Below are 6,807 nucleotides of genomic sequence, written 5' to 3'. Positions count from 1 at the left end.
AAAATCAACCTCCTTGCCATTGCTCCCCCGCTCAGGTTTTTCTTCCAATCATTCTTACTGTAAAGACTAGAGAAGTTATTTTGAATCTTTACTTTCTTTCCCTATTACATCCCACTGTCCAATCCTATTGATTTTTCCTTCGTGGAATCTCTCTTTTTCACCATCACTTGCCTGAGGACCATATTACTGGACTTCTGTGTGACAACAAAATCTTTTCATTGGTCTCACTGCTCTATGTCCTTCTGTAATTCCAATTCATTCTATACACTGAGACAAAGACAAGCTTCCTAAACAACACTGTGAATATATCTCCATCTTTCCAATCTTTCTTTGACCCTCTTCAGGTAAGAGGCCCTTTACAATGCTCCAACATTCGGCTAAGAGCTCATTCTAATATCTCACTGTCCTGAATACATTAAGAATAATAAATTAACATTCAGTGAATGCTTACACATGCATTAGCTCCTTTTACAAAAAAAATTTTTTTCTGACATATACATACCAAGAAGCACACATAATTGTACCACGTGATGAATTGTCACATACTGAAAACATCTGTATTACCAGCACCTAAATTGTACTAGCTCTTTAAATCATCACAACTATTCTATGTGATGTTGTAATCTGCCTAGGAGAGGTCAGGTATAAACGGATGAGCTTGAATTTAAACCAAACTAAGAATCCAGAGACTATGCCATTAGGCACATTTGTAAGCATCCCCTACATTTGATCGAAGCAAATCCATATACGCATTATTTGTCAGACACTGTTTATATATATTTTTGCCCCCATTCTCATGCTATTTTTGTAGCCTAAAATGTTCTCATTTCTTCTTCCTCCTTCCTTAACTCTCTGCCTCTTTCTCACTTCATCTTTTACTACTTTTTCAATAATCAGATCAAATCCTCCTACCCATTGCCTGACATGTTTTTATAAAGTAGAGGTTGCAAACAGAACCCAGGCTTTGCAACCAAATATGTCTGGGTTCACATTTCACCTGGACCACTTACTAACATTTATTTTAAAAGTCTCAGCATTGTCCTCTTGTGAAAAGTAGATCTAAAAATAACCATACATTTGTTTTTTTCTAAATTGAAACATAGCAAGTATAAAACGCCTACCACAATGCCTGGCAGGTAATAGCCACTCATTAAAAGGCAACTTTTGCTCTTGAGTCACTCCCATGCAGCTTTGGGGTCATGTGCATGTTGAACAGTTCCAGCCCACCTTGTTCACTAGCACTTGTTAGTCTTTTCTTTTCAAGATGCCTGAGGAGATGCACCACGTAGAGGAGAAGATGGAGACTTTCGTCTTTCAGGCAGAAATTGCCCAACTCATGTCTCTCATCATCAATACCTGCTACTACAAAGAGATTTTCATATGGGAGTTGATCTCTAATGCTTCTGATACCTTGGACAATATTTGCTTTGAGAACCTCACAGGACCTTCCAAGTTAGCCAGTGGTAAAGAGCTGAAAATTGACATCATCACCAACCCTCAGGAACACACCCTAATTTGGTAGACACAGGCAATGGCATGACCAAGGCCGATCTCATAAACAATTTGGGAACTATTGCCAAATCTTGTGTTAAAGCATTTATGGAGGCTCCTCAGGCTGGTGCAGACATTTCCAGGCCTGGGCAATTTGGTGTTGGCTTTTATGCTGCCTACCTGGAGGCAGAAAAAGTGGTTGTGATCATAAAGCACAATGATGATGAACACTATGTCTGGGAGTCTTATACTAGGAGTTTCTTAACTATATGTGCTGACCATGTTGATCCCATTAGCAGAGGCACCAAAGTGATCCTCCACTTTAAGGAAGACCAGACAGAGTATTTGTAAGAGAGAGAGGTCAAAGAAACACTCGTAGTTTACAGGCTATCCCATCACCCTTTGTTTGGAGAAGGAATGAGTGAAGGAAGTCAGTGATGATAAGCAGAAAAAAAAAAAAAAAGGTGAGAAAGAGGATGATAAAGATGATGAGAAAAAGCCCAAGATTGAAGATGTGGGTTCAGGTGAGGATAACAGAGGATAACAAGGATAAGAAAAAGAAAACCAAGAAGATCAACAACAACAACAACAAAAATGCATTGATCTGGAAGAACTAAATAAGACCAAGCCCATTTGGATCAGAAAGCCTGATGACATCACCCAGGAAGAGTATGGAGAATTCTATGAGAGCCTCGCCAGTGACTGGGAAGACTGCTTGCCAGTCAAGCACATCTCTGTAGAGGGTCAGTTGGAATTCAGGGCACTGTTATTCATCCCTCATCAGGCTCTCTTTGACCTCTCTGAGAAAACAGTAAGGTTTTCTTTGACCTCTTTGAGAACAACAGAAAAAAGAAAAACATCAGCCTCTATGTCCGGCATGTGCTATGATGAGCTGACACCAGAGTATCTCACCTTTATCTGTGGTGTGGTTGACTTTGAAGATCTGCCCCTAAACATCTCCCGAGAAGTGTTCCAGCAGAGCAGAATCCTGAAAGTCCACACAAAAACACTCTTGGGAAGTGCCATGAGCTCTTTTCTGAGCTGGCAGAAGATAAGGAATGTTATAAGAAATTCTATGAGGAATTCTCTAAAAATCTAAAGGTTGGAATCCAGGAGGACTCTATTAACTGGTGATGCCTGTCTGAGCTGCTACACTATCACACCACCCAGTCTGGAGATGAGACGACATCTCTGTCAGAGCATGTCTCTCACATGGAGACGGGAAGTCCATCTATGACATCACTGGCAAGAGCAAAGAGCAGGTGGCCAACTTTGCTTTTGTGGAGTGAGTGAGGAAGCAAGGCTTTGAGGCAGTATATATGACCAAGCTCACTGCTGAGCACCGCATGCGGCAGCTCAATGAGTTTGGTGGAAAGAGCCTGGTCTGTTACCTAGTAGGGTCTTAGGCTACCTGAGGATGGAGAAGAAGAAAATGGAGGAGAGCAAGGCAAAGTTTGAGAACCTCTGCAAGCTCCTGAAAGAAATCTTGAATAAGAAGATTGAGAAAATGACAATCTCCAATAGTCTGTTTCTTCATCCTGCTGCACTGTGACTGGCACCTACAGCTGAACAGCAAATGTGAAGTAGATTGTGAAAGCTCAGGCACTTTGAGACAACTCTACGATGGGCTACATGATGGCCAAAAAGTACCTGGAGATCAACCTTGACCAACCTACTGTGGAGACACTGCAGCAGAAGGCTGAGGCAGACAAGGACGACGAAGCTGTCAAAGACCTGGTGGTGCTGCTGTTTGAAACTGTGGGGCTCTCTTCTGACTTCTCTCCTGAGGATTCCTAGACCTACTCTAATAGCATCTACCATGAACAACCTAGGTCTAGCTATTGATGAAGATAAAGTGGCAGCACAGGAAGCCAGTGCTGCTGTTCCTGATACAATCCTCCCTCCTCATTCAAGGGCGATGAGGATGTGTCTTGCAGGGTGGTAGACTGGGAGTTTATACTTAGAAACCTGTACCCTCCGAATCGTGTCCCCATGGCTCCCACTGCAGCCTTGAGTGGTCCTGTCTTACCTGGCTGCCTCTGCTGATGTCTTGTGTTTATTCTCTCCTGTCCTTGTGTCTAAGGCAGGAAACAAGGGCCTCTACTCCCATTCCCTCCCTAATTTCACAACAGGATTGGATGTTGCATATTATGGGTTTTTTGTTTATTTTGTTCTGAAATTGAAGTATGCAAAATAAAGAAGATGCAGTTTTATACAAAAAATTTAAAAGGATAACTCTTATTCTTAATAAGCCTTCAGCATCTCTCTCTCCCTCCAATAACTGTTAGTCTCCATCTAATATTCGGCTCTTGTTTGTACACAGCATGGTAGATTTTCTTTTTTGTTGTCTTAGATTTTACCAACTCCTGTTATTCTAATTCAACGTCATTGTGTATATTCCTTGCATTTCCAAATAGGTAGTAAGCTCCTTGCTGGCAAGGACTGCATGCTTATTGGCATTCTTCATTAAAGACATGTTCAGTAGTCACCCTTTATGCATTTTTTGATTCATAAACATCCCGATTCCAGGGCAAATCAATGGATGACAAGGTCCTACATGACAGACAAGAATGACATCTAAAAGCAACCTGCACCAAATTTAATATTTTCTTTCTTTTTTTTTTTTGTTTGAGACAGAGTCTCGCTCTGTGGCCCGGGCTGGAGTGCAGTGGCCGGATCTCAGCTCACTGCAAGCTCCGCCTCCCGGGTTCACGCCATTCTCCTGCCTCAGCCTCCTGAGTAGCTGGGACTACAGGCGCCCACCACGGCGCCCGGCTAGTTTTTTGTATTTTTTTAGTAGAGACGGGGTTTCACCATGTTAGCCAGGATGGTCTCCATCTGCTGACCTCGTGATCTGCCTGCCTCGGCCTCCCAAAGTGCTGGGATTACAGGCTTGAGCCACTGTGCCCGGCCAAATTTAATATTTTCAATAAAATTATTTTCCCAGTTGTACGGATACATTTATAACAGAACAGGTGACATGAATTGAGCTTCTTAGCTTAATCAAATTACCTGTGTCATCATAGTTCTGGAAAGAAAAAAAATGTGTAATATGATTCTGACTCACTAATTCCATTAAAAGAAAGAAGAATTTAACTTTCTGAGAAATAAAACTTCTGCTTTGAAAAATCCACAGGACTTAGTGCTGTTGTCTTTAAATTAATGATATAACCCCTTGGCTATAAGAAGCAGTTATTGTACAGGTGTAAAAAGAAACAAGCAGCCATGTAGAGAAAAAATAACTGCATTTCTGGAATGGAAAGTAATCAGCCTGGAAATGTAAGAAATCAAGTAGGAAATGAATGAGAATCTTAACAAAGCATCAATATGCCAATTCTTGCCAATGGTTCTGTTCATTCAGGCAGGTAGTGAATGTTACAATTTGGTGGGAAAAATTCCTTTGAGATTTTTTAAAGGAGGAATAGTTTGAAAGCTGTTTGTGCCATAGTGTCAGGGTTTTTAGAAGCTGTCCCTCTGCTTATGGTTAATATTTTATGTGGCAGTGATATAAAGAAAAGATATTAAGTTATACGTATTTGAAACATTAATCACTGCTTCCAAGACGGAATTATTCTTGCCCACTTAGCTCCTGAGCATTTGTAAATGGGTAGAGTCCAGGACATAAGGAAATGAAAATGAGAACAGAATTAGCAAGGATGAATTGACCTAACTAACAAAGCTCTTACCCAGAGACCAGAGAGGAGAGACCGCAAAGGAGACTGCGAGGAAAGGTCTTGGGACCTTGGAATGAAAGAAGGGAGAGATCTTAGAGTAGCTCACTGGGGTTTGAAAAAGGCAAGGTGAGAAGAACAGTAATTGCAAAAGATCTGTATCTTATGTATCTGTATCTGATATTCCTCGTTTGCCATTTTTGTGAGTGGCAAATGTAATAATAACGTGTACAATGGTTAATGCTGGTTTCATCAGCTGAGAGCCACATTCTGCTTTAGAAAAGTTAGGAAACAAAAGAAAGCCCTCCCCTTCCTAAGAGCCCTCTATCTGCTTCTTAGGGGCTGCACCTTAGTATTTGGGGTAACTCAGTGTACTAGTCCGTTTTCACACTGCCAATAAAGACATACCCAAGACTGGGAAGAAAAAGAGGTTTAATTGGACTTACAGTTCCATATGGCTAGGGAGGCCTCAGAATCATGGTGGGAGGTAAAAGGCACTTCTTGTATGGCAGTAGCAAAAGAAAAATGAGAGAAATGCAAAATCGGAAACCCCTGATAAAACCATCAGATCTCATGAGACTTATTCACTATCATGAGAACAGTATGGTGGAAACCACCCCCACGATTCAAATCATCTTGCACTGGGTCCTTCCCACAATCCATGGGAATTATGGGAGTACAATTCAAGATGAGATTTGGGTGGAGACACAGAGCCAAACCATACCACTTAGTGTAATAACAGCAGCAGCCCCAACAGCTGCTAATAATTTTTATTGAACACTTACTGTGTGCTAGTGGGAAATGAATGAGTGCTGAGCACTTACATGGATCATCTCATTTTATTCTCACAGAAATATTGTGTGCTAAGTGCCACGATTATCACCAAATTAAAAAAAAAAAAAAAAAAAAAAAAGGCAAGTGAGGATTATAGTGGCTAAGTAATTTTCCAATTGCACATATACCAGTTTAGTGGTAGAGCATTGTTAGACTCCAAATCTATCACCTAAACTGCTACAAGGTTCTATACAATAAAATAGCAAACTCTGAGATGCATTTGTTGGGCACCACCAGGAAAGGCAAAGGCAAGAGAATTCTAAAGGTCATGCTGCACCGTGATATTCTAGCATATTCTCACTAATAAAGAAGGAAAAGTATTCCATTCTCAGTTGTTTTCAAACCTACATGTTAGTATTTTTGCCATAATAGGACAATTAGCTTCATTCTATTCAGCTTATCTTCTAAACCAAGAATCACAGAATGGTAGAACAAGATAGTAGTTTAGATAATATGCCTGATCCTTCCTTATAAATGAAGAAACTGAGGCCCAGAGAGATCTTATAACACTTAGTGACAAAGCCAGGACTAGAACCATGATCTTCAACTGTCTTTGGTTTTTTAAAAGACAGAGTCTCGCTCTATCATCCAGGCTGGAGTGCAGTGGCATGATCTCGGCTCACTGCAACCTCCACCTCCTGAGTTCAAGCGATTCTTGTGCCTCAGCCACTGGAGTACCTGGGATTACATGCATCGGCCACCGCGCCCAGCCCATGATCTTCAACTTTGAAACTTGGGTTTGTTCCACTCTAGCACATTGATATGATGGGTAGCGTATTTCATTTTAACCCTGCTGGACGACTGTTTAATT

The 6,807-nt window shown here is 41.1% G+C and overlaps 1 pseudogene; it reads left to right on the top strand.

Annotated features, from left to right (window-relative positions):
* Positions 1-1,264: 1,264 nt before the first annotated feature.
* LOC108523821 (heat shock protein HSP 90-alpha A2-like) lies at positions 1,265-2,590 on the top strand (annotated as a pseudogene).
* The last annotated feature ends 4,217 nt before the right edge of the window (positions 2,591-6,807 follow it).

Source organism: Rhinopithecus bieti, unplaced genomic scaffold (assembly GCF_001698545.2).
Source record: "Rhinopithecus bieti isolate Rb0 unplaced genomic scaffold, ASM169854v2 scaffold_76550, whole genome shotgun sequence".
Lineage (NCBI taxonomy): Eukaryota > Metazoa > Chordata > Mammalia > Primates > Cercopithecidae > Rhinopithecus > Rhinopithecus bieti.
This window is presented reverse-complemented; position numbering and strand designations above follow the sequence as displayed.